This window comes from Canis aureus, chromosome 17, assembly GCF_053574225.1.
Source record: "Canis aureus isolate CA01 chromosome 17, VMU_Caureus_v.1.0, whole genome shotgun sequence".
NCBI lineage: Eukaryota > Metazoa > Chordata > Mammalia > Carnivora > Canidae > Canis > Canis aureus.
The window spans coordinates 47,177,892-47,204,505 of NC_135627.1; the positions used below are offsets into that span (position 1 = coordinate 47,177,892).

Here is a 26,614-nt window from a genome sequence, read left to right on the forward strand (position 1 = left end):
ATATATTCTTGTTTCACATTTATACATGTGGACTACACACAAAAATAACAAGGAATCATGTTATAATAAGAAAAATAGTTTGAAAAGATTGCCATTCATAATTTCTGCGATATTGTATCTCTATGATCATCAGTTTCTCTTATGTAATGTGAAAACTGGAATTTTCATTGCTTAGCCTCATTAGAACTTGCATTTATAATGCCATGAAGTTGTTGTGCTTGTCTTCACATTCTTTGAGAATGATACAAGTGTCTTATTCTATCGTTCCTTTTTCTGAAGGCTGTTTCCCATACACAGAAGACATAATAGTTTTTCCAATAATCTCTGACGTTTCTACCAAAGACATTTTTAAAAAATTTCTCCTTTAAAAAAAAGATGATGAACATACTGAAAGAATGTACTTGTGGAGACAAAGTCATACTATACCACTCTAATATTGGCTTACCTATTCATGTTTTCTCAGAAAGTTTGTCCTACAGCCTTACATTGAAAGGGTCTAGAAAAGTAATATGTGACTAAGGAAATAGGTGACAGCTGTAATGCTATTAGGAACAGACTACTTAGATTATGCCTATTGTTGAGGAAATTCAAAATACTTAAAATGAACAGGACAAAATAGATTAAAAAAAAAAAAAAGGGGACAATGGGCAGCCCCGGTGGCTCAGCAGTTTAGCGCCATCTGCAGCCCACAGTGTGATCCAGGGGACCCGAGATCGAGTCCCATGTCAGGCTCCTTGTATGGAGCCTGCTTCTCCCTCTGTCTGTGTCTCTGCCTCTCATTCTCTCTCTCTCTCTCTCTCTCTCTCTCTCTCTCTCTCTCTCCTCTCTCTCTCTCTCTCTGTCTCTCATGAATAAATAAATAAAATCTTAAAAAAATAAAAAATGGACAAGAGAGACAGTATCTATTACTCTTCCTAAAGACAAAGAAAATATTATGAACTGGAACAAGAGAGTTGGATGTGTAACTTGTACCAAAACACAATAGATTACTTTTCACCTGGAAGAACTCTGAGTTGGTCCTGTTCTGTTTGTCACTTTTATCTGTAACCAGAATGAAGGAAAATGTAGAATCAAATAAACCAAGAGTGGCTAGCAAATTTTAAAACTCTACAAAAAAGAGAGATACAGTTGATGTTGTAAGATAGCAAAATGTTTAATAGGCCTATATGTGAATTCATTAAAAGCACACATATTACAGATACACAGCTAATACACACTTGTTTATATTTGGAATATAGTGTATTTGTATTGACTATAGCAAATATTAAAAAAGAACATGGGAGTTTTGTTGATTAAATGTCAGTAAGCCATTAAAATGTGAAGAGTTGAGGGTAAAAAGGACTCTAATGTGAAAGAGAGTAAAAGATTAAATCATATTTCTGGGTAGAATTTGGGAGATTTGGTCACAATATTAGAAAAGAGGTTCAAGTAGTGGAACTTTTTTACCAGTATATAAAGCTGTCTACAATGTTCTCTGCATTGCTAGAAGAACAATAGAGAATGTGGAATGTTCAAAGAGCATAGGTCAAGATGCTAAGAGAGATTTGTGTAGTAATAAGTACAGGTTGCGATAGATTTCTGAATTTTATTCGTATTCTAAGATTCTATTATCATATTTTCCACTAATTAATTACTAGGATCTGAAAGTTTTTTTTCTATATTACCTGGAATTTCTAAATACATCTATGAATCTCTGATAACTATAAAAGTATACTATATTTTATCCAATTTCATTTAGTACAATATTTATATATTGAACACCAGTTTGTTCCAGGAGCTGTATTTGATACCGAAAATGCAAAGGTAAATAAGGCAAGCTCTGCCCTAGTGAAGTTTATAATATAGTGCAGAACACAAACACATGATTTGATCAGCATATGTGCTACATGATATGGTACATGCAATGGGATTTCATGCAAAAGCAAAAAGGATGCCATGAAAGCAATGCTTAAAGGGAAATTTAAAGCAGTGAATGTACATACTAGAAAAAAAAGAGGAAATTCTACAATCAATTATCTAAGCTTCTACCTTAGTAAACTGTAAAAAGAAGAGTAAATTAAATTCAAAATAAGCAGAAGAAAAGAAATAATAAAAACTAGGGCAAAAATTAATGAAATTGAAAATAGGAAATATACAGAGAAAATCAAGCAAACCAAAAGTTCAATAAAATCAATAAGCTTCTACCAGGCTACTAAGAATAAAAGACATAACAACAAATTATTAACATGAGAAATAAAAAAAAAGTGGACATCACTATAGGTCCCATGTACATTGAGAGGGATGGATAAGGAATACTATGAATAATTCTACCCACAATTTGATAACCTAGATGAAATATACCAATTCCTTGAAATACACAATCTGCCAAAACTCACACAAGAAGAAATACATTATATAAATAGGCATCTGTCTATTAAATAAACTGAATCAACAATTAATAAACTTCCAAAAAAGCACCAGCTTCAGGTGGGTTCATTGGTGAATTTTAGCAAACATTTAGGGAAGGAATTATACCAATTCTCTATAATGTCCTTCAGAAGATAGGAAAGGAAATACTTCCTAAGTCTTCTCCAAAATCAGCATTGTCCCAATACTAAAGCCAGGCAAAGACATTACAAGAAAAGAAAGCTATATATCAGTATGTCTCATAAATATAGATGCAAAGGGCCTCAACAAAATAGCAAATTAAATCCGATAATGCATAAAAAGAATTAAAGACTATGACCAAATGGAATTTATCCCCATTGTGCGAGGCTAGTTCAACATTCAAAAAATAAGCTAATGCAATCCATCATATCAAAAGGCTAAAGAAGAACAATCATATAATGGAAACAGAAATAGAAACAGAAAAAAAAAGCATTTGACAAAATTCAATATCCATTCATTATAAACTAGGAATAGAGGGTAGCATTAATAGATGGTAGCATTATTAAATTGATAAAAAGTAAAAATAACTTCTTTATAAACCCAATAGCTAATATCATACAACATAGTGAGATATCTCAAGCCACTAACATCAGGTACAAGGCAAAGATGCCACCTCTCACCACCACTTTTTAAGATCATGCTTGAAATCCTAGCTAATGCAATAAGACAAGAAAAAAAAAAGAAATGAAAGATACATTGATTAGAAAGGAAGAAATAAAACCCTTCATTCTCTGTTAACACCACCATCAATGTAGAAAATCCAAAAGCTTTTCTAAAAAATACAGTCCATTGGAAAAAAGAGAAGAGGTTATTATTGAATGTATTACTGGGAATATATATTCTATTTATTTATTCTTGGAAAAATCTTAGAAAAAAATTCCAAGAATGAATCTAAAGTTAAAATCAAACTGACTATATTTACATATGCAGGTTTATCTCATCTGGACAACTTAGTTGACTTTGAAATTTGGAGAAAAATACTTTTCCTTTTATAGAAATTGAGAAGGATAATTTCCTGTTGTTCTTTTAGAGATGACCGTGTGTGTGTCTGTGTGTGTGTGTCTGTGTGTGTGTGTTTTATAGACAATTTGTGTTGGATATTGAATAAAAATGCCTATTATTTCTATAACTGGACATTTGTGAAGAATATTATAAATCTAATTGATATAAAATTCTGTATTTTAATACTCAGCAGATTTATTATATCTTCAAGGTATATTTATACTTACCAAGAATAATTTATAGTAGCTAGCTTATAACATTTCTTAGACTGTAAATCTAGGCATTACTCTTGAATTGTCTCACTCTTTTTTTTACCCTGGATCTAGTTGATCACAGGATCATTCTAAGTTTTCCTCTAAAGTATGACCTAGGGGTGTCTGGGTGGGGCAGTCAGTTGAGTGTCCCACTCTTGGTGTCAGCTCAGTTGAAACTCTTGTTTCAAGCTCTTGTGAACTCAGGGTGCTGGGATCCAGCCCTGCATTGGGCTCTGTGTTCACTGCGGAGTCTGCTTAAGTTTCTCCTTCCCTCTGCCCCTCCCCTCTGCCTGCTTTCTAAAATAAATAAATAGATCTTAAAAAAATAAAAAAGTATGATTCAAATCCACTCTTCTTTCTTATTCCCCACTATCCTTTCCCAAAGACACACATCATTTACATCTCTTCCATACTACTTTAATATCACTAATATATATATACTTTTGTTTTTTATTCTCTAATCCATTTATTACAGAACATAAGGAATTATCTCCAACAACAACAAAATCTCTTAATGCTACCCCTGCTTAAAAATTTCAGTGGCTTCTTATTGCTTTTGGGAAAATAAACTGGATGTTATGGATTAAAAGACTTTGTATCCTTATCTTTTAGATTAGCCCACTTCCCTATGTCCCTTCCTTTTAAGAATTTGTTTTTTGAGGAACTCTTCCTGTTTCCAACATTATTTTTCCTCTCACTAAAAAACTAAAACTACTTATCACTTGTATGACACCTACTTATCTTTCAGATTAGAGCTTAGATGTCATCTTGTGTGTCCATCCATGACTCTAAAATCTGCACTGTCCTTGTTATAACACCTATCACATTGTGTTTAATCTCTTGCTAACTTTCTGTATCACTTATTATACTGTAAACTCAAATAAGTAAGAAATTTTGTAACCAGTGTTCAGTGCAGCATAATACCCAGGAAAGGCACTAAATAAGCTATTGTAAGAAAGGAAAAAAAAGAAAATTATTTTTTACATTACTAACAGTTTGGATGAAATAACCTAATAAGTCACATTGTCAATGCTTTTTCATTTCAAATCCAATCTGGCTTCTCAGAATTCTCAACTCATCTAATAATAATATCCTTAATGGCTTATTTTAAGAAATCCATACCAAAGATGGACAGGTTATATGTGATGTGCAGATCTGTTTATCAGCTAAGTCAACTCGTATTGGTGTTTTTATTTTATTTTAATTTTTTAGGGTATAAATAAGCCCATCAGCTCTTCAGCTAGATTTGTCTTACAGAGAATAAAGTTAAATTCAATGTCTGGATTGCTTTTCTATTTGTGAATCTTTCCTTTCTTCCTTTTCGAGAAGAGGTTAAATTTCAGTTTTGAGATTACTAAGCATGATTAGGTCAATATTTACCTTTGTCATATATTTAAGAGATATCTACACTGCGCTTTACCTCTGTATATGACAATACTTGCACATACTTTTATATGTAATATTTACAGACTTTATGAGCCATGCCAAACTCTTCAGGTTTGGTGACATATAAATATAATTTCTGTTGTTCCTGGCAGATTGAGGCCTAAACATTTAGAAAGGCTGGGATTTGGATTCTGATTGCATTTATACACCAGATAACAACAAAGTATCTCCATAACAAATAAAGTAATGATTGCTGCTTTGGTTTCCTTAATTCTCTTTTCTCTATGAAATTTTTGCCCTTTGAACTTTGATATTTTAGTTTCTATTCCTAAAGCATGTATATTTGAATTGATAAATTTTGAGACAAGATCTTGGATGTAGCTTATTCTCAGTTAGCAAAGGAAGGACTTAAGTAATTTTTTTAAAGATGAACACCACTCTTTTCCCAAAGCATCTTGAATAATTATATCCAATTTTGTATCCAGTATTGATAGAGCTATTTAGTTCCACTAATCTTGACCTGACAGCAGAGAAAAAATTGAAGTCAATGATTTTTAAGTAACTGTGTCTTCATCTTGAGCCCTTGTTATCAGTCTATAAAATGTCTAATTTCTCCTCCCTTGTAGTAATAAAAATATCTTGTTTAGATGATCTTTTTTTTCCTGCATCAAAACTTTACATCCTTCTCTTTCTTTCCTATTGATCCCTGAACCTATTAGTATTAAAGATCATGAATATGTTCTTTGTTTCACATATTATAGCTTGCTAAGCTTAATATTCCTTTGTAATAGGACAGAGGAGTTGTGGTGTATATGAGAAAGTAAATATACTCATTGTGAAGGAAGTTTTTGAACGCATAGTCAAGAAAAATGAAACAATGTTTCTTGGGTCAATCACTTCATTTAAGTATTAGCTATTAATGGCAAATTGATGGACAAGAAAATGTCTCAGAAAATGTAAGAATTGTTGCCTCTGCCATGTTGAAAATAGACCAGCTTTTAGAATTCAACAGATCCGATGATAAAGATAAGTCATAGCTCTGTGTAATTTCAAGTTGAATTTATAATACTTTTGAGATTTTTGCAACATAAAAAGCTGTAGTGTCAAAATCATGTTTTCTGCCAAGGATTGCTGTTAGCATATGATTAACCTTCCAAATGATAACATATTTCCAAAGGTTGTCTTAGGAGGTCACACTTTGGGAACAGCAAATAGAATATAATGGCTAACATTATTTACCAGCTACTACTCCTGCTATTTGTTTGTCACGTAATGGTTTCTCATTTTGTCATTTATATAACTGGTGATCATTAGCATACAGGTTTACAGTACTTCATGTACAATAAAAGGGGAAAGAGCAAGTGAGTAAAACTAATTTACTTATAAAATGGCAACTTGAGGAAATGTATTTCGAAAGAATGACATTTCCTTGAACTCATCTTTTCATAAGTTCTGTTTTTAAGGGCCTTTAGAAAAAGACTTCAGTGTTCCAGTAAAATTGCTTGAGCAGTAAATGTTCTATCAGAGATACTTTCTTCAATTTCCTACTTAAGGACTTCAGAATAAGTATAGTTATCACAATAATAACGTGTCGCTATTAAATTTTACCACAATTCTTCCTAAGAGTTTATACATAATATATGGTGTGACCACACTGAATGTATTCTTTAAAAAAAAAAAAAACACCTGTGGAACACTGTATGTTTAAAAAGATCTATAATGGTTTTGTGATTCTGGAAGAGAATGAAAAATCTGACTTATATACTGGTTTCTCTGGCCAAGTTATATTAATCAGCTGCAAAGTTTCTTTGGCTAAATGATAGGCACCTTGTAAAGATTAATAAATATCTTTGATGATTGTTTCCATTTTTAAGAACACATCAGTTCAGCCTCTTAGAATGGTTTTGCCCCAACATGTAAAGAGAAAATTATATCTGGCAAGGAAACTGTATCTATTTTTTTCCATGAATCATAGTGACTACCAGATTTATCAAAGACAGTAGAAGAGTGATGGTTTTAATAACATTATTTTATAGAAGGCACCTGGTTCTATTAGAGCACATGTAAATATGAGCTGACCCTCATGACTGACTTAATTGAATTCTTACGAACTCTGACCTTTGAAAAAGAGCTACATAAACACAAGATAGTCATCACCAACACTGGGAAATTACATATGAGTCAGTTCAGGGTCACATTAAATAGGTTGATATGAGATTATCTGGATGATATTTTGGCATGGTTTTTAATGATTCCCTTCTGCTCTTTCTTACCATACCATATTTCCTTACTTTAACAGAGCAACTAGATTTTTCAGTCATGTAGTGATTTTATATCCATATTCTACTCCAATAAACAAAAAAATGCCTTTGAACTTCCAAAATGTGCCAAATTTTAAAAAATACATTAACTATTGAAGTTGAATCCTGAAAGAAGTAGCTAAAATTTTCTGCTATTTCTCTTGTTTTTATCAAAGTAACCTGTTTGGGGGATGAGGGTGTGTGAGATACAGTGCAAAGAGTGTTGACATGTCTCTTGTCTCCATTACTAAACTTATTCAACTAAACTTATTATGACACTGTGACTCCTTCTGAGTGTTGGCTTACACATCATTAAAATGATAATAGAAACATGTCCCTCATTTCTTATAAATAGTGACAAAATCACATATAACAATACTGAAAATAATTTTATAAAAAAAGTTTGGTATACGCCCAGTGTTCTTTGGAAGTGTTGAATCAGTCACTATATTGTACACCTGAAACTAATATTACACTGCATATTAACTACCTGGAATTTAAATACAAACACTAAAAAAAACTGCTATAAACATTCATGTTAAGGTTTTCGTATGAACATAGATTTTTGTTTCTGTGAAATAAATCATAGGTTGCGTGATAGTTATTTGTGGAATTTTTTGAGAAATTGCCAAACTGTTTTGAAGTCCAGCTGTACCAGTTTACATTGCCATTAGTAATGAATGAGTGATTAACTCTCTCTACATCCTCACCAGGTTTTTTTTTTTTTAAGATTTTATTTATTTATTCATAAGAGACACACAGAGAGAGAGGTAGAGATACAGGCAGAGGGAGAAGCAGGCTCCATGCAGGGAGCCCCACGTGGGACTTGATTCAGGGTCTCCAGGATCATGCCCTGGGTTGAAGGTGGCGCTAAACCCGCTGAGCCACCCTGGCCGCCCATCCTCAGCAGCTTTTGATGTTGTAGCTATTTTTTATTTTAGCTATTCCTATAGGTATATTGTGGTTTTCATGTACATTTTCTTAGTCAATAATGATGTTAAGCAATTTTATGTACTTATTTGGCATATCTATATCCTCTTTTGTGAAATGCCTGCTAATATCTTTGGCACATTTTATAATTGGAATTTTTTTTCTTTCTTCTTTTTGAGGTTTGAAAGGTTTTTTTTTTTTTTTTTACTCTAGATGCAAAATCTCTATTAGATATGCAATCTTCAAATATTTCCTTCCAATCTGCTGTTTATAATCATTTCAATGTCCACCTGGTGAGATTTTATTTCAGTTATCATATTTTTTTATTTCTATGATTTTCTTTTAGTCATTTTTAAACTTTTACATCTTTGCTGAAGTTTTCTATTTTTATTTGTTTCAAACATTTAGAGAAGTATATTTTTTGTGATGCTATTTAAATTATGATCAGATGATTGTAACATCTGGTTCATCTCAGTATTGTCATCAATTGATTTTCGTTCCTCATTCAAATTGTGGTTTTCCTGTTTCATGACATAAGTGACTTTTTATTTCATCCTGAACATTTTGATTATTATGTTAGGAAATATTTGATTCTATTCTATGCAAGGCTAGCAGACAGAATCTGATAGAGTTTCATGGGATGTATTTTTAATGACTAATTTTCAGAGCTCTTGAAATAATAATATGTCCTGCTTCATTCTTCTGTTGCTACCAGGACTCCTGCTCAAACCTTACTGATTTCTCCTTCAGGATCAGAGGCTGCTTTCTAAGGCTGACTACTGTTGGAAGTAACATCTTCGGGGTGTGTGTGTGTGTGAGTATGTGTTTGAATAATGTGATAAACCAAGTTTAAAACATTAGAGAGCCAGCTCATTTACTCTTGTTCTGATTGATAAATAATGATATATAATATAATGCTTTATTATAATTGATATTTCCTTTTAAGGAAGAGATCATTTTGTGTATTAATACATTGGTAAACTTCTTGGAGTGATGAAACTGTGGTTAATAGAGAATATTTGTGGAAGGACAGCAATGTTTTAGGTCAAAGTCGTGCTAGACAAAGCAAATCTAGGTTGAAATAATTAATGTACAATGAATATGAATGTATAAATAAACTTTTATGAATAACATGGTGCTTTTATGCATGTATATTTCCAATTCCCATAGAGTTTATTTGAAAAAAAAAGGTTACATTACTTTTAAAATAAAATCTCTATGATCACGAACTGCAATTTAAAACTAAAAATATTACCACAAGTTCAACTGGGGTAGTTTTGGAGACTCAAAGACTTTTGGCTCATCCTATGACCCAAGGTAGAAGAGACAATGACTAAAAGTAGACATTAAAACATTATGACAAAAATAAATCCCATAACATTAATTTGATACTAAGCAAGCAAGGTATAGAATGATCATAGATTTTTATGGAATAATTCTAGAGTAGCAGTGTAGTGATAAAATAGAATGACAACAATACAATCTGAAAAAGAAAAGAAAAAGTTCAGAAAGTATTCAGTTAAGCGAAAAAAATAACAAACAAAAGAACATTTCATTTATACAGTAGAACTTATCAGAATGCTTTGTATTAATTTTTTATGTTTTATTTTTTCTATAGATAAGAGAATCTTTTCAGGCAACTCATTTTTTCGCAGTGATTGTGATTTCTTTAAATCTTTCAGAAAAGATGACACAAAAGATAGTTCTGGAAGCTGAATAAGAAATAAGGAATGGAAAGGATTCGTACACATGAATCCCATGTGTATTTCCCATGAGATATCATTTCTGTCCTAATAGAGAAATACTCACATATATTTAGTACTTTTCAATTGAATACTACTTTTTTATATTTTTTATTTATTCATGAGAGACAGAGACAGAGACACAGGCAGAGGGAGAAGCAGGTTCCATGCAAGGAGCCCGATGTGGGGACTCGATCCCGGGTCTCCAGGATCAGGCCCTGGGCCGAAGATGACACTAAACCGCTGAGCCACCCGGGCTGCCCTGAATACTACTTTTTTAATGTGGTTATAAAAATCTCTTGATTAGCATGGCTTGGGGAGCAAAGCATCCAGTATAATATATGGAGATCAAAGTCAATTAAGGAATATAGTATCTTTTTTTAGTTTTTATTTAGATTACCATTAGTTAACATACCATGTAATATTAATTTCAGGTGTACAATTTAGTGATTCAACACTTTGTGCAACACTTGGTGCTCCTCACAAGTGTCAAAATCTTCATCATCCATTTTACCCATTCCCTCACCAATCTTCCCTCTGGTAACGATGATCTTATTTTCTATAGTTAAGAGTCTGTTTCTTGTTTTCTCTCTCTTTTTTCCCCTAGCATCATTAGTTTTGTTTCTTAAATTCCATATATGAGTGAAATCATAGTACTCATCACTTAGTATTTGTCTTCCTCTGACTGATTTATTTTGCTTATCATGATACTCTCCAGCTCTATCCACATGACTGGAAATGGGAAGATTTCATTCCTTTTTTTCTTTTTCTTTCTTTTTTTTTTTTTTTTTTTTTTTTTTTTAGCTAATAGTCCATTGTATATGTATATCACCTCTTCCTTATCCATTTATTAGTTGGTGGACATTTGGGCTCTTTCCATAACTTGGCAATTGTTGCTAATGCTGCTATAAACATTGAGTGTATTTATCCCTTTGAATTAGTATTTTTGTGTCCTCTCAGTAAAAACCTAGTAGTGCAATTGCTGGAATATAGTGTCTTTGAGAACTGCTTTTAAAATACTTTATTTTTAAGATTTAAAAATAAACCTGCCAAATTTTTTAAGTAACACATAGTCATTGGAGAAAATAGAAAGTATGGAAGGAAAAGATAGTACTAAATTAATATTATATTACCTAGAGATAACAGTTAATTATATGTGTGTATCCAAATTATTCCCTGCATGCATATGTACATCCATACACAGTAATATAGTCAAACATTTAAAAAATTGAAATTATACTTCACCGACTCTTTTTCAAGCTGATATTTTTGTCTCTCAGTAGCACATCATGACAATATTTCCATGTAAATAATTGTACTTCTACAGTATCATTTGTCATGGTTCAAAGCACTTAATAATAAAGGTTTAACAGCATTTACTTACCAATCTTGTGTTATTGGTATTTAAGCCTTTAAAGAAACTACAGTTAATAAAACCCAAGAGGACCTTCTATCTTAGAAATTAAGAAAGGCAAGAAATGAGTTCATCATGTTGATTGTAACTTGCACTATCTAATGAATGAGAATGGTACAGTTAAATTTTATTCTTAATTATATACATATTTAATGATAAATAATGTACAGAAATATCTATACATTTATTTTCTGTCCTGCTCTACTAAGGGAAGTGGTAAAATATTTATCTGAGGCTAAACACGGTGAACACAAATTTATAAAATAAACTTTTATGACCAAATAATGTTAAAAAAAGAAATGAATCATTGTGTTCCTTTTCCTTTTTCTCTGATTTTTTTCTTCTTCTCTGTTTTTCTCTTTAGTACTAATCCCCAATATCATGTCTCCACATCAGGGTTTACATGCTACATTTGAATTGCTGTCAGGCATATCTTACTGGAACTTTGGAAGAGGGCAAAATGTATTTCAAGAGAATCTAATTATTATATGGACATTTTTATCAAGGGTATATTTGATATTCTAGTTCCCTGACTCTATGCCTAAACTATGACTATAGTTTAACTGTTCATAGACCTCCTGATCCATTGACCTATCATTTACTATTAACTATTTATTCTAGTCATTGTTTCTCACCTTGCCAGCTTATATTCCATGGTATAATACTATAATCATCCCCTTCTACATATTTCAATTGTTTCCCTTCATTTCCTCTGTTATACTACAAGCAAAATCTTAACTCTTATTTAAACCAAGTATTTTTCTCTCTCTGCCTTCATTTCAATATTCAAAATTGTTGGGTAAAGTGAATACTGACTACATGTATTCAATTTAAATTCATGACTCCATACTTCGAATGCTCAATACTGCCATGAAATTCTATGAAAATTACAAAATGATTTCACCTGTCTAACATCCATGATAATTATTTCAAACTTCATCTCTTTCATCTGTTCTCAACTCATAGCCTTACATTATATTCTACCGAGAAAAATGGAAACCAAATGGATGATCTTTTATCTTAATTCTACTAACAAACTTAGTATCAACCTGCAACATATTTTCGATCTGGATTCCAGTTTCAAGAAAAATAATGATCTTTATTCTATCAAAAGCTAGTCTCCACTTGTCTTTGGAGTCCATTTTCTAAAACATTCTCCAGGGATTTCATTATTTCTTTTATACCATACATCAGTCTTTCCTACTCTGCTGACCATTTCCACAAATACATAAGTTAATTTTGGTATCTCTCAACTTAAAAATCTGCAGTGAACCCACAATTTCTTCTAGTTACTAGTCCATTTTTTTTTGCCAAAAAAATAATCTTGAAAGTTTTACCAACAGGTATTTTCCTCAGTTGCCTACTTTTCTTATTTTTTCTTTAGACAACTATAACCAGGATTCTATCAACATCTCTGAACAAAATCTCCTCTTGTCAGGTAATCAATCATCTTTATATTTCTTTACACAACTTCTAAATCAATATTGTCATGGTCTCACAACATTACACACTACTATAGTGTGGTCATGGTCTCACAACATTAACAATGGAAGAGAATGTTTATTGAACTTTTCTATTTTTATTCTCTCCCCATTAATAGAGCCACTAGATGCTCAACCCCCAAACTTAAGAGTCATTATTAAATTATCCCTTTTGGTCAATCCCCACATTTGTTCTTTGAGCAAATTCATTTTTGCTGACACGTTCTTTGCACAAAAAGCTATTCTCTCTCATCTAGACTACTACAGTGATTTTCTATAAGTCTCTCTATTTTACCTCTTTCAACACTATGACACATTTTATTAATAGAAACCGGAATGATACTTTTAAAATGTAAATTGGGTCATAATACTACTCTGCTGAAAAACCTTCAATGTCTTCACATGGCACTTAGAATAAACTCAAATTATTGTGGTCAGTATGAGTCTATGTGATCTGACTGCTATGACACTTTCAGTTTATAGAATTATGCTCAACCTTTTCAGCTTATAAAATTATCCTTTGTGCACAATAGCCACATAGACCTCTTTCAGTGTCTCTAACCCAGTGGCTCTCCCAGTATAGTCAGTCCCTGGACTATTACAGAAATGAAAATTCTCTAGTCTCTCCCAAGTCTGTGGTCTCAAAAACTCTAGCTGAGGAGCCAAACAACTGTTTTTTCACAAGTCTTCCATATGATTTTTTTCCTCAGCTTTACTGAGGTATAATTGGCAAGTAAAGTTACAAAATAGTTAAAGTGTACAACATAATGATCTGATATGCATATGTATTGTGAAAGGGCTCCTCCCTTTGAGTTAATGAACATTTCATCACTTCACATATTTGTTTTTGTATATGTGTGATAAAGCATTTAATTCTACTCTCTTAGCACATTTCAGTTATACAATATATGTGATTTGATGTATGCTAAAATCTGAGAATTACAGCTAATTCAACATGATATTTATGTCACAGGGGTTTTGTTTGTCCTTTTCCATGACTGGAATATTCTTCCTCTGGCTCTTAGCTTGGCATGTTTCTCAAGGTCCAGCATGTCTTGGTGAATCTAAAGAACCCTCCACTCCCATTAAATATGATTGAATTGCTTGTTTATTGTATTATCTGTCACTCTCTCTCAAATGCAAGCTCCAATATGGCAGGGGCTTGTCAGTCTTGTTTAGGACTCTAATCACACCACTAGCATAATATCTAATTCACAGAGTGGGAACACCATAAATGTGTGTAAGATGAATGCATTCATTGTGAGAATCTGTAAATAGTTGGTTATTTATAAACCCTACCAAACTCTTTGACATTCATCTTTAATTGAAAAGAAAAATCTTATGTTTCTTTCAGAATGGCAAAAAAGTAAAATTTATTCTCTTTTTCTTCTTTCTTTCATGCAATCCACTCTATTAATCTTTCCTACTTCCACTTATCCAAGTTCATTACTATTCATTTCTTAAATTTCAGACTCAGTTTAGGCTTTAGAATATCTTAATCATTCTTGTCTTCCTCAGTTCTCCCACTACCTACCAACCTGAAATGTGTCACTTTCCATTAACTTCCTTAAAAATCCTGTATCTAACTCTATACCAACCTATATATCATTTTATAGATGTTCATTTTTCTGTCTGCCTCCTACAAATCTATTAGCTCCTTATCTTTAAAGACTGTTTTGTTCATCTTTGTGAATTAACAGTGAACACAGCACCTGCTATATCTACAGGCAGTCAGCAAAATTTATTTAATGAATATAAATACCTCAGGCTGGAGAAGTTTCTAAAACAAAATGAAACAAGCAAGGAACATCCACTGATTTGAATTTGGGTGCCAGGATTCAGTGTAAGGGATCTAGGGATTAATGCTTAACAGCACCTGTTGACAGCTTGAATCATCACTGCAGGCATCTCAACAGAAGTTATCGAACATTCAGCAGCTATTGAGGGCTCTGAACTCCCCTAAGAATATAATCTCACCACTCAGTCCTGCTACAAAAAATTATCTGTAGCCAGAAATATTTCAAACAAAAAGGAAAACAGGAGAAAATAACCCACAATTTTAGAATAAATTTAGTCTCATCATCTAGTTTGGTTCAGAATATGTAAACTTATAGATAAGGATAACTTTTATCCAATTTCTCAAATGTTTATAAAATCAAAATTTAATATTGGAAGTCATATTCTTTTTTAAAAAAATAATTATTTATTTTAAATAATCCTTTCTTACTTTCTGGATTTATTAAGATGATGAAATTCTTCACCTGTGGAGAATAGAGATTGAATATTGCTACAGATTGTGAGGTGAGTCTACTACAGGAACACTGTGTCTGTAAAGAAGTTTATAGTTATTGACTTACCTGGAAAAGTGTGGTTTAAATACATATTTGTGGGAATATTCATAGGATAAAATTTAGTGTTTCATGATATTTACATTTTAATATTTGTTTTCCTAATGTGTAATGCATATTGGGATTCGTGTCTTGAAATCTTCACATCATTAACCCATTTCATTGCCCAAGGGAGTAAAAATACATGTAGGAAAAAGGATTAGTTGATTTATCCATAGAGTAATAAACAAAATCAACAACATTAAAAAGATGAAATTAGTGTAACAGGAAATAGAGAAGTAAAATTTAAGTGTATTAATGTTTAATATTATCATTAAAATGACTCATTATGCTATAATTTAAGCTATATATTTATATATAAAGTATATACACTTAATTATGTAATATATACTTATTAAACATATATATTACAGTTAAGCTTCTTTTCTAAATTGAAGATATACAATTAAGGTAATGTGCAAGGGAGAGCAATTTAATTAATTGACTCAACAAATATTTATTCTGCATTTAATACCTGCCAGATTTCCTTCCAGTTTCTGTAGAAATGAAAATCAGGATGGATGATGTCCTTGAATTTACATAGCTTAAATTCTAATAAACTACTTATAATCATGTAGCCAAATTATTTTATTATGGCTGGAAATATTACCAGGTATCTCTTTCAAACTTTGTCCCTTTCACCTTAGCTTTCTGCTTGCTATTATATTATCACACTTTTGCAAACTTCAGAAGTTAGCCTTATTAGCTTTAGAGACTCCCTCCTTCCTAATATCTCTCTTTAGCCTGCTGTATACATCTGTATTCAATTTAAAAATAGCTTTAATTTGGTTTGAATATGTGATCTTTTACCCTTTATGTGACTATTTAATAATTTCAAAGGAGTAACCACATAACTGCACTTAAATATCCACTTACTAGGCATCTAATAATAATGGCACATGTCACAAAGTGCTGGTCATTTATTTCAATGATGATTCACACCATCCTATTGAGCAAACAGTTATATTACAGTTTTCTTATTAATGCTTTTACTACTTTAGAATTGGGTCTTAAAAAAAAAAAGAAAGAATTGGGTCTCTGCTAAGGGTTAGGCAATGTGCTGGATAGGGGGAATATATTGCTGAGCAGATTATGCACAGGCTTTATCTTCATCGAGCTCACAGATTAGTAGAGGAGATAAAAGTTAATCCAAAAGCAAAAGCAAATAAATTCGTATAGTCTCAACTGAATATACTAAGCAGGACTCCAAATTCTTCTCTTTCCAGTTCATTTTCATACCCATACTCCAAGAAAATGCTGTTCATGAAGTCCTCATTTTTCAATAATTACTTTACTTGGTCATCTAAATTTTAAAGACTGATTTGTCTTTTTAAAATCCTTTTTCACTATACCAGAAAAAAACTACCCTTTCCTGAATTAACCTGGCCTGTAGCTGGACATATTTGGGAATATGAAATCACATACTTTAAATGGGATTTGCAACTATTTAGTGATTTAAACTCACCTATTTTAAGTGTTATGATGTATGCATTATTAATTACATTATTGATTAGTTAAGGTACAAGAATGAAGACACGCATGTTAATTTTCATACTTCTTATTCTGTTTTTCATCCCCACCCCTCTCCTCACTGAAAAAAAAAATTCTCCCTTTTAATCATAGTAAGGACCCAGTTAGATCCTAAAGAGTCTAAGACATATGTGGAAGAACTATCTTAATTTTCACTTTCTTCAGTGGCATCTATTAACCCCTTCATTAACTTATGGTGCCCCAATTACGCAAGACTGACCATTTGTTATGCATAATTTCTTTATATACAAATTTTGAGTATGTTGATATAATAGTTCCTTTTCAGACATCTTTACGATAAAAAGTTTTATTTAGCATAAAATACTTATGTAAATATATTTAGAATATATAGGCAGTTGATTTTATCTCTAAGTTTAAGTGAAGAAAAAGACTGGAGTTATAATAATCATAGGATATAGAAGGCAATGTGATGGGAAATCAAATGCATCCAAGTTCCAAGGGCAAATGCTCACTTCACTTTATGCTTCTATAGAACCATTGGCTCTAACACACAATTTTTTTTATTAGGCTTGTTTTATTTGATTAACATGCTATTTTTTTGAATCAGTATGTGGATGTTAAAAGTCAAATAATTAGTCCACAAGGTGGTAGTTCAAATAGAGAGAGATTCATTGTGGTTTCCCAAGAACTATTTCCCTAAGTAGCTTCAGTTCCTTCAAACATCCCTCCTTAGAGTTAACATCCATGTCTTCTCACCACCATTTGTGACAGGTTGAAAGCCTAATTCATTCCTACAGAGGTCTGCAGCTTCCACCACTCTGCTTCATCCACAAAGAGCAATCAGTTATCTACCTTTAGAGACGTGATCAGATCTCTAGTCTGTTACATCTTTTTCCCACTCTTCATGTAGTTGTGACATTATGGACAATATTTAATGGATTATCAGAAGGTAATTGTGTTCAGTCCACTTTCTTTAACTCCTCAGCTTGAAGTGCTCACTCTCTTCCATATCCTCTTAAAAAGCATTACTTGCACAATTATTTGTGTAAATCCATGCATGCCATAATACCATACATAAAGATGTGTTTTTTTTATGATTTTTTTACTGTTTTAATTTTCCATGCCTTTTTTCTTACCTTTTCCTTACATTCCTCACAGGTCATTCACACCCACACTCAACACAAACACAAAAACACAATCAATGTAAGGATATTTTATATTCTGTACCATTTTCTGTGCTAGTGTAATTATACATTCTTTAATATACATATTATAATATTATATAATTATAAACATGTTTACACTAAGGATTTATTCTCATTCTAAATGAGATTATAGTCAGCACATGTGTTCATTCCTTTTTTTTTTTAAGATTTTATTTATTTATTCATGAGAGACACACAGAGAGAGGCACTGACATAGGCAGAGGGAGAAACAGGCTCCCTGTGGGGATCCTGATGCGGAACTCAACCCTGGGACCCTGGGATCATGACTTGAGCCAAAGGCAGACACGCAACCACTGAGCCACTCAGACATCCCACGTGTGTTCATTTCTTAATTCAATTATAACTTATACTATTACTTCAAATCATTTGATATATTTCCAATTCACTGTTCTGATTCATGCATGATATTCTAATATGTGACTACACCATAATATTATCATTATACAATTATTCTCTTATCAATAGAAATACACTTCATTCCAGGATTCTCTGTAACTACAATGTCACCATAATATAATTGCGCTTGTGTCCTTACAGACTGGTGCAATTGTACCTGTGGGATAGGTTACCAAGAATGAGGTTGATGTATTAAATAAAATATTCTTACATATATATTTCCCAAACTATTACTAGAAAGCTGTAAACATTTACATTTACATGAGCAATATGTGACAACACCTTTGTACACGCATACTCTTCCACCAAAAATATATTAAAAGAGTTTTACATTTTTGCTAGTCTGATTCCAATGTGAAAGCTCATTGTTAAAAAAAACAAAAACTCATTGTTACTTTGCATTACTCTAAAAACTAATGAGCTTAAGTATCTTTTCATTAGGATTTGTGAATTGCCTCTTCAGATACTTTGTAGATTTTCTAATATTTAACACTCTTCTTTTCATTTATCAAGTACTATTATAAATCAGAGATAATAACTCTATCTGCAGCATTGCAAATATTTTTTTATAATTTATTATCTATCCGTGTATTCTGTTCATACTGGAATTTATTTTTTGTTTGTTTTTATCATACACACATTTATTTAATCAAATATTACTATCTTCAAACATTCCTCCTAAGAGTTGCAGTCCTGTCTTCTCACCATCATTTGTGACAGGTTGGAAGCCTAATTTCATCTCTTCAGAGGCCTGCACCTTCCACCATTCTGCTTTATCCACATAGAGCAATCTGTTATCTGCGTTCTAAAAATGTGATCAAATTTCTGTGTCTTTCTCTCATTCATATATGGTACAATATTGTTACAATTTTATTTTCTCCCCACTGGATGTAGTTGACAATGAAATGAGGGAACATACAACAGGAACAAATTTCAGGTTAAATGTATAATTAGAACATATCTCAGCAAGAACTTTGGCACAGTTTCCAATTAAACAGTTTCCTCAATGTATATGGTATTTAGGTCTGATAAATGTCAGCAAGTGATAAAATGTACAGACCTATTGATGTTTACACATTAAATGAAGTCAGATTCTACATTCAGATCATAGACACAAATTGTCACTCTCAGCAATGCGTAACAGGACATTTACCAGTTGTAGAAGATGAAGGACATAATTTTGGTTGAGTGGGCCTGTCATGTACATTGCAATACATTTGGTTACTATCCTTATTGTGTAGATTGAGATGTACATATTCATGCAGAACAAATTGGGATGAGCCAAGTTAACTGCTGAGATCCAATGAAAGATCTGATAGATTGTATGCCGTTAAGGACATTTAAATTTTATGTATGTTGATTCTTTGGGGGCACTTTTTTCCTGCAGAATCTAAATCCAATTCATATTAATTCAATTTAAAAGAAAGACAATTTAATATCTTTATTTAATGTTCAGAAATAATTATTATAAGCTATCATTAGAAATGAGAACACATATTTTAAAATATATGTTAAACTTTCAATTTATCATTTTGAATAATCAAGGGTTATTTAAGTAATTGACTTCTTAATATCTTAAGACATTAGTGGAAGTCAAAGCAAAAAGAGGTTGTAAATTCTGTGTGCCATTTATAATCGAGTGCATCACATTGGAAATAATGCTTAATATTCATATTCTGGATCATATGTATCTTACATTTTTATCTTATATCTCACCTCCTTCTCAATCAATAGAAACTCACTCTGTAAATAAATCTGGAACCATCAGTTGATAATTAGGTAAGGAAAAAATGGGTTAAAGAAAGGGATAAAAATACTATTTTTAAGCATTATAATTCAACTTAAAATATATACATGTACTTCAACATTTTAGTGAGTATAAATAATTATAGGAAAAAATATTTAAAAATCACCTACTTTACATAGTTTTCTTTAAAATAAAGCAAGAACTTAAGGGGATACTTAAAGCAGTATGAGTATATCTTATTTGTGCCAGGTCAAATGGAGCCTGAAATAGCTATAAGGCAGAAACAACATTTGCTTAAGAAGGTGTCTAAAGAAGAACAAAGAACTTTTGATAAGCAACATGTAGCAAAAATTAGAAAGAATGATAGAGCTGTTACTGCTCAGCCTAAGAGAAGTTATAAGAAAAAAAAATGTCATGAATGCTCTAGAGATAAAGGCTATTCAAGTGTGGTATAAGAAAAATCAGTATTTAAATTGTAAACCAATAATATAAAAAGGTTACTGCATAATTATACTTATCAGAAAGTATATATTGTTACATCTACAAATAGATCTATCTACCTGCCTATTAAGTTTCTTCAAAATATAGGATTTTCCCCCCATTATGTATAATTAGCCTTTGTTGATGTAAATTATTTTATATAATTTATATAGTGTTGAATTATAAAATTTTTCAGATAATCTCCTCTATTGCTTGATGGTGTGGCTTGGAGGATATGCAATCAAATAAATTGCTATCCTTATCACCAAGTTCAAACTCCAAGTTCTGTTTTATGATATGATGAATAAAAATCCTGAAAATTAAATTTATAACACTGAGATGCCAATAAATTATAAATATATACATTATTATCTGAGAGTAATGGCATACAGTATAACTCATTTAAGTATGTCTCTAAATTTAGTAAATCAGTTTACAGATACTAAGAGAGTTTTTTAGAATCCATTAATTTCTAACTTTCCCATTTAATGTCTTTGAAAATAGGGCCCATCTTTCATTACAATAAATGCTCAAGTTTTCAAGTTTGATAATGCTGAATCTTACTATCTAATGAAAAAAAAATTTTTTAGCCCATTAGTATTTAATACATTCTCATTACTAGTTATGGCATACAAAGATTGGCCTGTAATTTTTTAATATGCAATTTATACTACTTTCTGGTAGTGTGAAAAAATTTAAAAGATGAAAACTACTTTTCATGATTATCATGATGACCTACCTTTAAAATATCATCATATCTGTCTCTATTAACACAGTCACCTTTCTAGTCTAACCAGCATTTTCAATTCCCTTTTCTTACAGAATAGGCTCCAAACTGATCTTTCTGCTTTTACTCCTTATAGCACATTAATCCACCCATTATGATACATGTAGGTTGATCCTTTAGATATATAAAAAAAGAATCACTTCATGAAGTTATCCCACTTCCATCTAAAATGACGAAGAAGCAAGAGGTGGATTTACGTTTTCTGCTTGAAAAAATCCTACCCTCTTGCCCCTAAAAAAACCTCATACAAAATATATGAAAAACAATAATTTTCAAGACACTAAAATAGATTGTTAGGCTACTAATCCGAGGGAGAAATATAATACAGATTGAGCCACAAGTTTCAGAACACTTGACAAAGATTCTGTCTTCAACGGATTTAATTGTTTGCTAAGTTAGTTAACTGAAGTCAAAACCAAAACATTACCTTGCTAAATTATTTTAAGACATTAGACATTTCTTATAAATACAGAAGAATTAATCAAAAAAATTCATTTACTTGAATATAAAATATATTTATCATATACAACCTACTCATTCAGCCCCATACCTGGGTCCCTCACAAGATTTAGAGTAACTGCATCCACCAAGACTTTGCAAAATACTGATGAGAGAGCACCCTATCTCTGAACAGAAATGTAGGCAAGGAAGATGCTGTTATTTAAAAGAGTGATTGTAGTGAGAACTATTATCTTCCTAATGAAAGAGATGTTAGGCCATTTCTATGAACAACAGCTTATCATATGGCCTAATAAGTTTTAATAAGGAGGAATGCTCTGCATAGTCCAATTCCTCATAAGAATATATGAGACCGACATTGGAAAACTTAATAATAAAGTCCTCTCAAATCTATAGGTAAAAAAGGAAGGAATGAACGGAACAGTCTATGGCAAATGAAGTCAAATGATAATTCATAACCCTCCCCCAAATCCCAAGGTTGAGTCAGTTCACAGACTCAGAGCCCCTTGAAAAAAAGAGAGGCATAAACTTTTGAGGAGGGACTAGGCAGACATCATAAGAACCACAGTCTTCCTTCTACCTTCTTTTTTTTTTAAGTGTTTCTTTTTTTTAAGATTTTATTTATTTATTCATCACAGACACACAGAGAGGGAGAGAGAGAGGCAGAGACAAAGGCAGAGGGAGAAGCAGGCTCCATGCAGGGAGCCGGATTGGGACTCGATCCTGGGTCTCCAGGATCCAGCCCTGGGCTGAAGGTGGCGCTAAACCACTGAGCCACAGGGGCTGCCCTTCCTTCTACCTTCTACCCTTCCCCAAAGAATACAATGGCATTCACTGGAGTAAGTGTCTAGAAAAACTGGCTTTTAACTTTTTTTGAAAGAGGCTTTTATATAATTTTGACTAACCAAGAGGGTGGACTATGTTAGATACTATAAACTGTTCAGTATATTTTGAGCCTTCTAGTATACATATATATGCATTTGAGAGGTGTGTGTGTGTGTGTGTGTGTGTGTGTGTGTGTGTGTTCGTGTATATCTATCCATCTATCTATCATTACAGTTTAGTTATAGAATTATAAATATATATTACAACTTGCTCTTAGGGAAGAGACAGGGTGAAACTCACATTTTATCCTCCTGCAAATGGTATAGTTACCAGCCATAGGTAGCTGGTAACTATAGTAGCAATTTCCTGATGGAGCAAAGTGGTTTCTTTAACTTCCAATGTTGACATTGTCCAGAAACAGCAGCTCCCATGGGTGGTTCATTCCACATATGACTCTGGGAGTCATCTTGAATGTTCATCTTAGCATTGTTTCCTCAGACCTCCCTATGAATCTGTTAGCTAGAGCTTCCCAAGTGATGAACCATGGCATGTTAGTGTGTTACACTTGTGTAATGGATGCCTTAATATTGACTGCTGTCATTCACCGGGTGACTGGTGTGGTCCTGAGGAAAGCTGGTCAGATTCTCTAAGACAGGCTTGCTTGTACATGAGAAGTCTTGAGTACTCCATATGATGTAAAAACTTTTGATCCCTCTGAGGACCTGATGTAAGACAATTAAATCCTTTTCTGCTGAAACTAGTTAGAATGGATTTTTTTTTTCATGTGATCAGGACTTAACACAGCAGCCTTTCTTGGAACATCCCCTTTTTAACTTAGATTTTCCAGAAACTAAATCAAAGGACTTTGTGTTATTGCTTTATTAGGAAGTACAGGCCTCAGGAGCAGGACAAAGAAAGCAAAGGAGATGAGGGAGAGGTTATGAAGTTTTGTTATTAAGCTAGTCTGCATTAAGTGTGACTGATTTCTTAATCCCATGGGACAACCTAAAAGAAGGAATTTAAACAAGCGTTTTCATACAATCCATGACATAGGAAAAAGTGGGGAGAAATTTAATCATGAGCTTCATATTTCCAATGGTGAAAGCTTTGACCCAAAAGGTGTTAAACTCCCTGCCCTTACAAATTGTACATTTATGAACCATAAGTAGAGTCCAGTGGCAGCAAAAGGGAAGTCACAGATTGGAAGCAAAACACATGGCAGGTGTCTGAGATGAGGCACAATTAGATAATGCCTGCATGAGGTCAGTCAAAACCACTCAGATCTGATCCACACAAGAGCTGGTGGAGCAACAAACAGAAGAAGCTAAGAGAAGTTGAAGTGGTACATAAGAGACACTCTTGTCATGGTGATTTTACATAGTTCATTTTATGTGAAATACACTTCCCTTCAATTTTGCCAATCTCTACTCATGCTTTGGAATTCACCTTAAATGTTGGGTTTTTTTTTACAGAAGCCTTCATGACTCTTCTCTCTTCTTCTATGAGGAGGTCTCACTGCTATAATTGTTTATCAGACCATTGTGTCCTCTCCTCTGTTGAGAATTTGTATTAATATGTGCATTTGTAAAAGTATTTAAAATTAATTCCCTTTCTAGTTTGATTATTCTTGAGGATAGATCATTTTCCTTTAATAATAATATGTCCCGTATGTTAAAGACTGTGTATAGAATTTAATAGGTATATTTAATGAATATTTATTAAGTTAGTAAGTGAATTATTTTTACAATGACCTCATTTTTACCTCAATATCCATAAAGAGGAGAAAAGATAGGTGTAAAGCATATTTGTATAAAATAAATTGGTATATTCACTCCATGTACAGTTTCAGGACAATTTGCCATAGAATTAAGGCATGGCTGAACAGATTTATCGTTTACAGGTGAATTCTGACAATACATAGCACTTTTTGTTATATCATGAAAAAAGCTTTTCACACAAGCATCCAAATGCTATCAGTATGAACATTACAGTAGCAAAAATAATTTTGTTTTGTAATCTTTTGTAAAAGGTCATTGCTGATAACTTTCAAGTTCAAAGAATAGAAGTAACATAATGCATATTATCTATACATAACAAAAGAATAAAAATGTTAATTTATTTTCATTTCAGTAGTAACTATTATTAGAATTAATTACTTAACTACAACTGAAACAATGGTAAAATAATCCTTGTAATCATTAAATTATATTAATGTTAGAAATATTATATACAAATAATACGGGGGAAAGTATTATAGGGCATTTATGAGGTGTATACATACAGATATCAAAATCCTGAGTTGGAATCTTAGTTCTAAAGCTTGTTAGTTATTTCACTTTGATTAGGCTTATTTGAGCTTTTCCAATCATCATTTTCTATATATATGGAAAATTGGCCCTGCTCTATTTTGAGGAGTCTAAGGTGTCATACTGTTTAAGACATACACTAGTTTATGTACCATTAACAAAGAAAAAAGTCTCAACAGTTACCCTGCCATTCTATCAAAAGTGGTTAAAATAAACAAATGAAGAGAAAAATAATTAATTGATGAAGCAGAATGGATTTTTGTGAAAATTAAATGAGATAATGCACAGTGATTAACACAAGCCTGAGTTATCATAGCTCAATTATATTGGTAACACAAAAATTTGGAGATCTATATACTACCTTTAATAAAAACCCATTTAAGTGTGTTTTTTTGTTGTTGTTGTTGTTCTATATCATGTATTTTCAAAGGTTATCTTTACGACAGGGTGTAGCAAACATTGGTATAATCATTTTTGGTTTTGATCATTTAATTTCTTTTGTACTTCTCAATTCATTTCATTTGGTTTCAAAATTCAACTCTAGTGCTTTTGACTTAACAATGGAGGGAAGTAACAGATGACTAAAGTGAAAACATTTTCTAAATAGGTTTGCAATCCAAAAGTGTCTGGCTTAGTTTGATGTATAAGTTTATTCATTATGTTGAAACGTGCTTGCATGTTTAAATAGATCATCCATGCTTATATTCTTGATTCTTGCTTGTCATTTATACTTCTAGGCCGTCTATCATATTTGTCAAACACTATCAAGATTCAATTGTGGGACACAATCTTACTTTGATGATCACATGCATATTTTCTAGGTAAATGCATTTTTGAAAATCAGTCAGCATCTAAATAAAAGAACAACTCACTATATATAATTTTGTGAAGTGTTTATTATTGTAGTTGTCTAGTTTTATAAATCAAATAGGTTTTAACTCATAGTAACCGCATAGACTGAAAGGACTACCTACATTACAATAAATTACTTTTGTTTCACAAATCTTTTTTGGTAATATATGAAATGTCTAAACATAACACTTTCTGAATTGGCAATAAAACAAGATAGATCTCTGGTTCCTTTAGGTGGCCAGCAAGAATAACCTTAGTTGCCAAAAATAATATCTGGTTTTACTTCTACTGGTCCTACATTTTATATTTGCTTAGACACTGTCATGCCATTGGTCAACTCCTAATCATCTCCTTCTATTTTTACCTTTTATTTCTGTCTCTTCTCCTCTAACTGCAGAAAGTGAAAAAAAAATTGTATATTGAAAACAAAATTCTGCAGAATAATACATACATGCAATCGTATGATTTCTGTATTAACAACAACAAAAATATCTTTGCAGCTACCATGATAAAAATGTAAGCTTCTACTGTAATTATTTAACATTTTGATTACTTCATATTTGTATCATTAAGGAAATAATGACAGTTTGCTATAAAAAATATGAGTAACAGCTTCAGTATGATAAAGCTCTGTGAGAAGACTAAATTTCCTAATTAGGATAATATTTGCTGGGATCCCTGGGTGGCGCAGCAGTTTGGCGCCTGCCCTTGGCCCAGGGCGT

The 26,614-nt window shown here is 32.1% G+C and overlaps 1 long non-coding RNA gene across 2 annotated transcripts in view; it reads left to right on the forward strand.

The window, feature by feature from the left end:
- The window catches only part of LOC144287955 (uncharacterized), a 245,867-nt gene that overhangs the window by 160,572 nt on the left and 58,681 nt on the right, over positions 1 to 26,614 (forward strand). For both annotated transcript variants that reach the window (XR_013355833.1, XR_013355832.1), the window contains 3 exons: positions 15,181 to 15,237; positions 25,778 to 25,861; positions 26,290 to 26,408. This is a non-coding gene — a long non-coding RNA (uncharacterized LOC144287955). The remainder of the gene's footprint in view (positions 1 to 15,180; positions 15,238 to 25,777; positions 25,862 to 26,289; positions 26,409 to 26,614) is intronic.